Here is an 8,068-nt window from a genome sequence, read left to right as displayed (position 1 = left end):
ACCTCAGAAATTGACCCACACCATTATAGTCAATTAATATTTGACAAAGGAGGCAAGAACATACAGTGGAGTAAAACAGTCTCTTCAACAAATGGTGTTGGGAAAACTAGACAGAATCATGCAAAAAATGAAACTAGACCACCAACTTACACCATACATAAGATTAAACTCACGATGGATAAAAGACTTAAATGTAAGGCATAAAACCATACAAATATTAGAGGGGAACATAGGCAGTAAAATCTCAGACATCTCTCGTAGCAATATGTTTACAGATACATCTCCTAAGGCCAAGGAGATTAAGGAGAAAATAAATAAATGGGACTACATCAAAATAAGAAGCTTCTGCACAGCAAAAGAAACCACCATCAAAATGAAATGGGAACCCACTGTATGGCAGAATATATTTTCCAATGATACATCTGATAACGGGTTAATGTCCAAAATACATAAAGTACTCATACAACTCAACAAAAGGAAGACAAAGAATCCAATGAAAAAAATAGGCAGAAGACCTGAATAGACATTTCTCCAAAGAGGACATACAGATGGCCAAGAGACATATGAAAAAATGCTCAAAGGCACTGATCATCAGAGAGATGCAAATAAAAGCAACAATGAGGTATCACTCAACACTTGTCAGAATGGCTATCATCAAAAAACCAACCAGCAACAAGTGCTGGTGAGTATGTGGAGAAAAGGGAACCCTAGCTCACTGCTGGTGGGAATGCAGACCAGTGCAGCCACTATGGAAAACTCTATGGAGTTTCCTTAAAAAATTAAAACTGGAACTTCTGTTTGACCCAGCAATCCTACTTCTGGGAATATAGTCTAAAAATCTCAAAATATCAATCAGAAAGAATATAAGTACCCTTATGTTCATAGCAGCATTATTTACAATAGCTAAGATTTGGAAAAAGGACAAGTACCCACCAGTAGACAAGTGGATAGAAAAGCTGTGGGACATTTACCCTATGGAATACTATGCAGCTGTAAAAACAGGAATCTGTCACACTTTGGGACAGCATTCATGGACTTGGGAAAAATTATGCTAAGTGAAATAAGCTAATCTGATAAAGACAATTAGAAAATAATCTCATTTATTTGTGGAATGTAATGAGCAGAATAAATTGACCAACAAAACAAGACCTGAAGCATTGAGGCATGAAACAGTCTGACATACCTAGATGTGAGGTTGTGGGGAGAAGAGATAAACCAAAGAACTTATATATTTACTAGAGGCCTGGTGCACGAAATTGTGCATGTGTGGGGTCCACGTGGTCCACACTGATTGGGGTTGATCAGGCCAGGCTGGCCAGTGGGAGGGGACACGGGAGGTTGGCCGGCCAGCCCCACCCCCAATCAGGGTGGGGGGCTGATCGGGGGCAGGGCCAGCCGGGCTGATCGGGGGCAGGAAGGCTGCAGGCGGTTGGCAGGCTGGCCCCGCCCCCTGGTGGAACTCCCAAAGTCCCGGTCAAGGGGACAATTTGCATATTAGGCTTTTATTATATGGGATAAGCATAGCCCATGGACATGGGCAATAGGATAGTGAAGACATTGGGGGTGGGCTGGGGCTGGGAGGAGGGGAGTGAAGGTGGGAATGGGTGATCTATAATACTATCAACAATAGAAAGTATATTAAAAAACAAACAAAGCCTAGCCATTTTGGCTCAGTGGATAGAGAATCGATTTGCAGACTAAAAGGTCCCAGGTTTGATTCCAGTCAAGGACACCTGCCCAGGTTGCGGGCTCTATCCCAAGTGGGGAGCGTGCAGGAAGCAGCTAATCAATGATTCTCTCTCATCATTGATATTTCTATCTCTCCCTCTTCCTTCCTCTCTGAAATTAATAAAAAAAATATTAAAAAATAAAATAAAAAACAAAATAAAATAAAAATCAGGTCTAACACCACACAGGATGCTCTTAATTGTTAGTGTGGAATAAGGTTGTATAGTGATAATCTCTTGCTGCTTATCTGGTCCTTTATTTGAAGCCCAAATCCAAACAGAAGCCACTAATCATGTTGGGCCTGGAGAAACTATCACTTCCAGTAGGAGAAAAGCTTTCTTATTCCTCTTCCACCTCTACTTCCAGTCTCTGTTTCTCATGTCCAAGTCCCTCCATTTCTTTTCGCCCCCACTCTTCCCAGACACTTTTCTTCTTTTAGCTTTGAGTTAAGCTAATGGTTGAGCAGGTGTACCTGCTATTTTTTAATAGTGGATCTTGGCCTTGGGAGGGTGGCTTGCCTGATCCTCTCTCAGGGGCTTAGGCTTTTGCTTCTTTGAGGAAAGGACTGAGATGCAAACAGGGTTTCATGTCTGTACTTCACCAAGGAGGCTCTGCCAGGTCTCCTGTTATGCCCTAATTTTCCTGCGAGCAACCAACTGAGGCTCATGGAAAAGCACTGGAGAACAAATGTGTACTCTCCTCATGTCTGGAGCTCCCACATGGTCTAAATTGTCCTTTCAGCACACACTTTACGATGGCACATTCTATCTTTCTCCTGTACTCTGTCAAAGATGAAACGGTTCATGTACCCCATTTCTCTTCAGAGATTGTCTTGTGATTTTGTGACTTCAGCTTTCTGCTGGGTTTAAGAAGAGAGGAAACCTGCAACCAAGGTACATGCCCTTGACTGGGAATCAAATCTGCAGCCCCTCAGTCCAAAGGCTAACACTCTAACCATTGATCTAAACCATGCAGGGCCAAACTGTCTTAATTATTATAGCATCGATAAGTTTGGGACTTATCTTGTGCCCATACCATATTTTTCACTTCTGCTACAGTAATTTCTAGAATCTGTGTTTGATCCTTTTTTGGATGTAAAATTACATTTATTTAATTACATTACACATTAACAAATATATGTTATGTATTTTTTCCCCACTAGAGCTCTTAACATATAAATTATAGTAACTTTATAGTATTTCCTGTATGATAATTCCAACATTTGTCATATCTGAGTCTGGTTCTAATATATGCTTTTTCCCTTCATTCTCTGCTTTCTCTATTCTTTGGCATGTCCTATAACTTTGTTGAAAGTTGACCATCTTCTATAGGGCAATAATAAAGGAATAAAGATAGGGAGAGTAGGATTTTAAGTTATTTGGATAGGAATTGGGCTGTTTTTAATGCTTTCTGTAGCACTAGGTTCCACAGACTTCACTTCTCAAGATTCTTTGGCATGTCCTATAACTTTGTTGAAAGTTGACCATCTTCTATAGGGCAATAATAAAGGAATAAAGATAGGGAGAGTAGGATTTTAAGTTATTTGGATAGGAATTGGGCTGTTTTTAATGCTTTCTGTAGCACTAGGTTCCACAGACTTCAAACTTCTCAAGTGTTCTTTTTTTTTTTTTTACTTTCTTGCTGTCTTTGATTATCCTAAGAACTACTTCTTGAATAGAATCTGTGATGCAAAGCAATCTTAGCTGTGATGTAAAGCAATCAATTCGTTTTATTGAAACTCTGTTGGGGTGGTGGTCAGGTATACGCAAGGGGACATGTTTCTTAATCTTGTTGTTAAATCTCAGTCTTTACAGGCCTGTTCTCTGGGCTGTGCCATTCACAAATGTTTCTCCAGTGACATGGGGCTGCAGTGAGATGCATAACTTTTTCCCATTTGGGATACTTCTCTGGTAAAGTATTTTCCTCTGGAGCATAGGCATGTGCTATGGAAGACATTCCAGGTATATGCCAAAGGGATTCATCTTTTCCTTGCCTAGCCTAAGCCACGAGGGCATCATTCCAGTGGCTTTACTGTGATTAGCTGGTGGGTTCATGAAGTTAAATCCATGGAATTGCAGTCTCTTTAAGGCTGAAGCCCCAGGAATTTCTCATTTTTAAATTAGTCTAAATTCAACCTCCAGCAATTGGTCAAAATTACTATTTCAGTGTTGCCGCTATTTTAGAGTTCCAGTAGTTTCTGTCCCAGGTAAATAGATCTCATGTTGACCCTCTGGACTCACCTGCCTCCAGAATTTGGGGCGGTAGATTTTCCTTTGAGTAAAGATTTCTGACGGGTCCAAAAAGTCATAGATTTTTAGTTTTTCACCTTTTTTTGTTGTGATGATGAAGGAGATGACTTACATTTTCTTAACATGGCAAGACTAAAACTGAAAAGTCCTCAGTAATATTTCTATTTTAAAAAACTGGCTGAAAAATATAGCTTTAGTAAAAACTCTTGTAAACATACATTTGGGGAAGTACTAGTACGACCAAGAATAAATAGAAAGAAGACAGAATTTAATGAAATAAGTATGAAACAGTTTAAAAACTACAGATGTGATGTATATAAGACTATTACTGACAACTTTGCAAAATTTGAAAATCTACATAAATGGATGATTTTTAAGTATAAATACATTTTTTCACTATGAGGTTAAGAAAAGACACAAGCATGATGACTCAAAAAAATATAACAGATACTAAGCTATCTTTCTACCCACATAAACAAGATATATTGTTGATGGTTTTGCAAGTGATGATTGCCAAACATCAAGGACTAGATAATTTTCATGTAATATAATTCCTCCAGACATGATAAAACTCTTTTCCCTCATTTCAACTTTGATATGCAAATTATACAAGAATGCCATATCTGTCTATGAACATATACATGTACATATTCACTCACAATTTACCCATGTCACACACTATAAGCTCACTTATAAACATTAGTTCTGAAAAATATTGTTCAATCCTTTAAAAATCATATCAATATTGGATTGGAAATTCTAACCTAATAAAGAAAAAATCAAATGTATGACTATTAGAAAAGGTGACATTGTCATTATAATATACAGATTCATGCACCAGTGGGGTCGCTTGGCCTGGACTGTGGGGATCAGTGGACCACCATGCCGCTGCAGCCTGGCCTTATCCGCCAGCTCGTCGGGCTCCAGCCGGCTGTCCGCATCGATCTCGCATAGCACGAAGTGATGCATGAAGCGGCAGGTGGCCAGGAATGAGCCTGAGCTGGGCTGGGCACCACCCCCGCTCATCCCAGACCCCTGTGCCTGCCTCCACCACTAGGGCACACAGGAGGAGTGTCCATGGGAGAGGCTTGAGCTGCCTCAGCGGCACTCGCCAGCTGTGAGCCCAGCTTCTGGCAACCATCTATCAGCTGAGCAGCGCTCCTGCTGTGGGAGCACACTGACCACCAGGGGGCAGCTCCTGCATTGAGTGTCTGCCCCCTGGTAGTTAGTGCACATCACAGCTACCTGCCAGTCATCTGACTGTCTGGTCGCTTAGGCTTTTATATATATATATAGACTAGAGGCCCGATGCACAAAGATTCGTGCATGGGATAACGTTTTGCTTGGCTGGATTTACAACTTTTCTATTAGAAACTTTCTTGAAGCAAAAAATAGTTCTACTTGAAGGTGAATATTATCCTCTGTACTCAGAATATAATTTCCTTCTTATTTCTAATATTGAAATGCATTTTCTTTTCCCCTCATTGGTTTGCCACAGTTTTGTCAATGCTTCTGATTTACTTGTCCCAAGAAGCAATTCTTGATTTATTATCCCAAGTAGTTTTGTTTTTATTCTCTATTTTTGTCTTGATTCATTATATACCTACTTTTTCCGCCTTTTAAAAAATGTATTAATTGATTTGAGAGCGAGAGAAGAAGGAAGAGAGAGAGAGAGAGAGAGAGAGAGAGAACCCCCCAAAGACTCCAGACTCTTGTGTTTTAAAGCACAAAACTTTGCTTTCCCCATGTTTATTGCATGTCTAAACACAAACCATTGTGTATTTCAAGCAACATGTATTAGGGAAGGAGAATGCAGCCTTAAAGCAAAGGGTGAGGGTGTCAGAAGTGAGTGACTCCTCTCATCACCCCAGCTAAAGCTCCTCGGGGGCCTGTCTCTTTGCAAATCCACATTTATCTCTTGGCATGAGGGAGGTTAGGGAGTGCAGCATTGTCCTGGGAGGGGAAGGTCACGGGGACTGCACCCGTGGTGCCAGCCCCAAGTTTCATTTCCTCACCCTCCCAGGTCCCTTTCCACCCCACCACTGATCCAGTTAATGGGGTTGGAGGTCTGCAGCTGGATGCCTCCAGGAAGAGAGCACACTGGGGGCTGGGTGGTCCAGCTCCGAGGCCCCTGCATCCATACCCCACCCCCACCAGCTTCCCGCCAGCAGGCAGCAGCTTGGGGTGTTCCACCCTGCGGCATGACGGACTCAATCCGACTGGGTGTGGGTAGAGATTGGGTGGCTCCACGGCCCGCTTTCTCACTCTCCAGCCAGGCTTGGAGACCAAGCCTTCCCACCTGCTCTCCCGCTCTCCACCTGGCTGGCTCCTTGGCTCCGGCCGGTGCCGCCATCTTTGTCGCATCAATTTGCATATTCGCTCCTTATTGACTGAGGGCTCCACCACCTTTATCGTGAATTCACAGTTAATTTGCATATTACTCTTTTATTAGATAGGATTATCATAAAACTACCAAAAATAAGTTAATAGGTTGACCATATAATTAGGATATGCAATGAGATATTTTACTCTAGATAAGAATTACCATAGAGGAGGGGAACCAAGAGGAAGCATAGGTAAACACCTGTACATGCTGCCTCTCACAACATCAAAATTACAACTAAAAGACAAAACAACTATCAGAACCACGAGAAAGCTGGCTGAGTTCTACAACTAGAGGTAAAGAAGAAAGCACATTGAGACTGGTAGGAGGTATGGAGGTGCGGAACGGGCTGGCACCCGGGTGCACTGCTCTTTTAATTAGGAGGGAGATACAAGCTCCTGCTTGCTCTGAACACATACATGGAGAAACTGGACTGGCATTAGGACAGGAACAACAGGGCAGCTTTCTTTCAGATGGAGGTGCTCACAGCAGTCATTTTTCTTTGCTGGGACCTCTCCAGTTCAGGGCTGACTGGCAGTCGTTGCTGTTTTATCTGCCCTGGAGATTCCCTGAGACCCCTTCCCTACCCAATTTACAACCCCACCCAAGGTGTGCACAGAAGCTTTTGCATATGAATGTCCTGTCCTTTCTCAGCCAAAAACCTGTCAAACAGGCAGCAGTAGCAGCAGCCTGCCTTGCTATATAGCTGGGCCTCATCTGGGCACTTCCAAAACCGATACAAAGAGGAGGAATCTGAAGATCTCTCCATAGCTTTTGATGGGTGGTCCCAGGCAGTGGCTGAATTTGAACCTCCTTGGAGATCAAAGAGCCAGTGTACCCAGTGGTCAGTGTGAGACCATACCAGATTACAACTCTTCACATCCATAGCGACACACTCAAGGGGCAGACACAGTGAGCACCAAAAACCCACTGAAGCAAGACCTGCCCCATAAGGGTGTCCACTGCACAGTAGTTCTTCCAGTGTAGACACAGCTGCTCCTCACAACCTATTGGCCTGGAGGTCAATTCCTCCCAGTGATACAAACAGCAATCAAGGCTTAACTACAACAAGACTGTGCACACAGCTCACAAAGGGGTGCACCAAGAGTGTCCACCACAGGTGACTGGGGAGGCTGAGCCACTGGGCCCTATAGGACACCTACCACACAAGGCCACTCTATCAACTCAAGGAGATTTAGCAGCTATCCAATACATATAAACAAACGCAGGAAGCAGCCAAAATGCAGAGACAAAGAAAGATGTCACAAATGAAAGAAATGGATGAGAGCAAAATAATCAATATAGAGTTCAAAACCACAGTTATGAGGTTACTCAGGAATCTTCTAGAAACCTCCGAGAAACTTAGTGAGACCTTCAAGGATATTAGTGAGAATGACAAAAAATGGAAAAGGACCAGTAAAAAATTAAGCATACACTGACTGAAATAAAGAATAATATACAGAGATTCAACAGTAGACTAGAGGATCCCAAGAATCAAGTCAAAGATTTGAAGTCGAGGAAGCAAAAAAACACCCTACTAGAAAAGCAAAAAGAAAAAAAAGAATCCAAAAATATGAAGATAGTTTAAGAAGCCTCTGGGACAACTTCAAGCATACCAACATCTGAATTATGGTAGTTCAGAAGAAGAGAGAGAGAGCAAGATATTGAAAACCTATCTGAAGAAATAATGACAGAAAACTTCCCCTAC

Source organism: Myotis brandtii, unplaced genomic scaffold (assembly GCF_000412655.1).
Source record: "Myotis brandtii unplaced genomic scaffold, ASM41265v1 scaffold402, whole genome shotgun sequence".
Taxonomy (NCBI): domain Eukaryota; kingdom Metazoa; phylum Chordata; class Mammalia; order Chiroptera; family Vespertilionidae; genus Myotis; species Myotis brandtii.
Note: the sequence above shows the minus strand (reverse complement) of the source record.